Source organism: Hemiscyllium ocellatum, chromosome 48 (genome assembly GCF_020745735.1).
Source record: "Hemiscyllium ocellatum isolate sHemOce1 chromosome 48, sHemOce1.pat.X.cur, whole genome shotgun sequence".
NCBI classification, from domain to species: Eukaryota; Metazoa; Chordata; class Chondrichthyes; order Orectolobiformes; family Hemiscylliidae; genus Hemiscyllium; species Hemiscyllium ocellatum.
Genome location: NC_083448.1, coordinates 13,327,296 through 13,331,084, shown reverse-complemented (window position 1 = coordinate 13,331,084; position 3,789 = coordinate 13,327,296).

The window sequence follows — 3,789 nt, the reverse complement described above, 5'->3', positions numbered from 1 at the left end:
ATTAAACCAAACCCTGAACTGGGAGAACGGGCCACTCCCCTTTCATGATTCAAGCGTTTTTAACACTTGAAAGCTTCTTTGAGTAGGTAAACCCAGACATATTGGAACCTCCGTCTTTATGAACCCTCTGAAAAAAAACCAAGGACAACATAACCTTGTTAAAGGAGGGCTTTTACCCGAAACGTCGATTTCGCTGCTCCTTGGATGCTGCCTGAACTGCTGTGCTCTGCCAGCACCACTAATCCAGAATCTGGTTTCCAGCATCTGCAGTCATTGTTATATCTCATCACAACTATACCAAATGATCTTCTGAGCTCTTGGAAATAAAACCTTTACTGAAGAGGAAGAATGCTGATTCTAACTGATGATCTATTTTACACCTTTTATTCACATGGAGTTGGAGTATATCACAGATATGGGGAGGAATGAGACAATGGAGGAACCTGAAAAAGAGGAGACCATCATAAAAGGAAGATATTGCCGCATATATAACCATGAGTAGAGAGACTATGTGAATGTTTCTGATCAGGTGCCAACTCCCATTAAGTTGCTCAAGTGCAATTCTTGCCAAGTTTCCTGTCCATTCACCCAGTAGTTTCTTGCACACCACTTCACCCAGTAGATTTTGTAATTCAGAGTTGGTCAATTTGCATTATCTTCTTTGTCACATCTGCATTACTTGGTGCCTTGTTTGGCTTCTAATGCCACCTATGCTTCTCCAGCACATGGTTGAACAACTGCAATGAGCAAGACAACTCAGCTGGAGAACACAGTAAGCCAAGCAAATGGTCTTAATTCATTAACTCTTGCTCTCTCAGTCTGTTACCAAATTCTGCAACCAGAATTAAACTAGTTTTACATAAAATTATTTGAGGAGTTTAGGATGGGATAGATCAGGAATGATTCTTCATACAATTTGTCAATCGTAAATACAAATACAACCAATCATCCAGCAACAATTCTCACATTCAAAACTGGTTTACTTGAACAGTAGCTGGGGAGTCTCAAAGCATTTAGTTATATCCAAATTCAGACATGACAATTGCCAAAAAATACCTACACGATCATAGGCTTGGCTATTTTTCCTTTTTTTGGTTTGACATGGCAATATATTTTCATGCATATCACACATGTAACAGTGCAGCACAGCAACAGGTCCTTGGGGTCACCGTGTCTGTGCCATCCATGATGCCATTCTAAACTAATCCCATCTGTTTGAGACCTCCACCTGGGAGTAACTAATTCCTTCTAAACCAAGAATGGATTCCCAACAGAAACCTCCTCCGTAACTTGTGACTTGGAGAATCAAGAGTAGCAGCAGGACAGAGTACAGACTGGCCAGGTAGCAATCAAAATGCACAGCACCAATTCACCACCACTAACCTGCTCATGGATTCCACCTTCACTTATCACACAATTTCTACTTGTGCCTCTGCAAGACTTGATTGATGGTTGGTGATAGTTCACAAAGCACAGTGGCATTGTGAAGATATCACTCAGCAACCTCACTCACCAAACAAGACACCAAGTAACACAGAGGTGGCAAAGAAGATAATGCAAATTGACCAACTCTGAATTACAAAATCTACTGGGTGAAATGGAGTGCAAGAAACATGGGTTGGCAGGTGCTGGTACCTCATGGAGTGAGCGCAAACTAAGCTGTGCTCAATTGGAACGCAAAGAACATGGCTCAAACTCACAAGTAGAGGTGCATTAATTGATGCACTAACCTATCAATATCTCAGTTCACAAGTTTTGGAAAAGCCGAAATGATAAATGATCATTCATGCAGTTCCTTTATAAGTCCATGACTGTTACAGAGTGGTAAATAAGGCTGACAATTTGTTGATAAAAAATTCATGCAAATATAAATGGTCAAATAATGGCCCATGAAAATCATCTTGGATTGCGACTCTCCATGAACTTGCCTGCACCTAAATCTTCTCTGCATTCCTTTATCTGTCTTCTGAACCTGGCTTCAACAGGAACACAGAGAGTAGTCCCTTAAAGAGCTCCACCACAGTGCCATGGGGAGAACCCCTTGTTTTTTTCCTGCAGTAGCTGCTTTCAACGAATGCCAGATTTCCACTCAAAGTGTAAGTGAAGGAGTGAATGCAGGAGGGCCAGGAGTTGAGAAGAACAGAGAGATGTCAAGGTACCAAATGGTCTCAATAAGTAGGGTGGCAGACTGAGTACATGTGCAGGTTTTTGAGCTCGTCGGGTGTGGTCAGGGTGCTCAGTTGGGGTTCGCGTTGTTGGGAAAGCTGTTCCAGAATGGTTTGTACCAGGGTTTAGATAAATATAAGAGGGTAAGTCTAACTTCTTGTTTTGGTAGGGAATGACATTTGATCAGCAGGGTCACTTGGGCAAATGATCTGTGCTTATTCACGTCAAACTAACTTTTAATCAGTCCAACATTACCTGGGTGGCTGATCAAGGACTAAGTTTTGACTGTCCATGCTCTCCAATTCTAATTTAGAGCCAGCGACATTTGCAGAGGGACGTGGGAGCAAGGGAATCGCCTCTCAGAAGTTTCAGCTCCCCAGCAAAATTCATGGACGTCAATGCAACAAGTCTTCCCCTGAATCGAACTGCTCATCTTGGCTTTTATGTCTGGTCTTGAAGAGTCAGGCAATGAGAAGGTTTGGATCAATCTGCCGTGATGTGCTGAAGGATGAAAATTGGCCAAGCCATGGGTCAGGGACCAAAGATAACAGAGAACGATCCTTGCAGCAAGGACAGACAGAAAGACCAACCAGCTTTCACAGACACACCCAGAAATATTTTAAACAGTAATTGTTTTATTAGCAGTTCAAGTCAGTAAACCATGTTGTTTTATCAACCTTCCCTTATGGAATAAATCACAAGACCTTTATTGAACACAACAATGGCAAAGGGAAGCAAAGTACGAGAGCAGAACCTTATCAACATTAATGCCATGAAAACACAAAGTACTTTTTTCAGTAAGAATACAACACAGAATTGGAAGAGCAAAAAAAAAGCCATCAAGACAACATTTCAAAACTACAATGAGTTTCTGAGCATCAAGTCACTGCGGTCAGTTAAGTTTTCAAACTCTCCCATCTATGTATTAGAATCATGCAGTGCTAAACTCAAGGAAGCCATAAGATGAACATGCTGCCAGCCCACGTAATGTGTCCAGTCTGAAAAAAAATCAGTTCAAACAAGAAAAATACACTGAGCTTCCACAGAGGAAGTCAACGGTGCAGTCTGTTGAGATTATGTAAGCAAACTGACAAGATTACTGACTCCTTCGCAAGTGGACCATGTCTCAGAACAACTGGGAAGAGATCAACAAGCGGTGCAATGATGATAGCCCATGAGCGAATGAAGAACAAGCTTGGTAGTTGGACAATCACTAAAGTACTATTGGTCTGTTTTTTAGGATCACTATCAGCCTTTCTCTCACATACTTAAAGGTCTACATTTCTCAGGACAAATCCTGCCACAGTATTTTATCTATTTGCACATTATACACAATTGTTGTATTGAAGAATTCAGATTGGTACTCATACTTGACAAACAAATAGTGTTCCAAATACACAGTGAGGACAACTTGTTTTTACAGCAGGCACCTCAGAGGCTGCAACTGAGTTACTATCAATTCATCTTGCCATTTTCAACTCTTGTAGTATCTATTTAGAGCTTTTTGATTCAGATTTCCAGTTTTCCTATCAATAAAATATTCCGAGGAACCGAACACCATATTCATCAGCAGCTGCATTTTACATAAATTTAATGAAACTATATTAAGTGTGCATTGTTGAT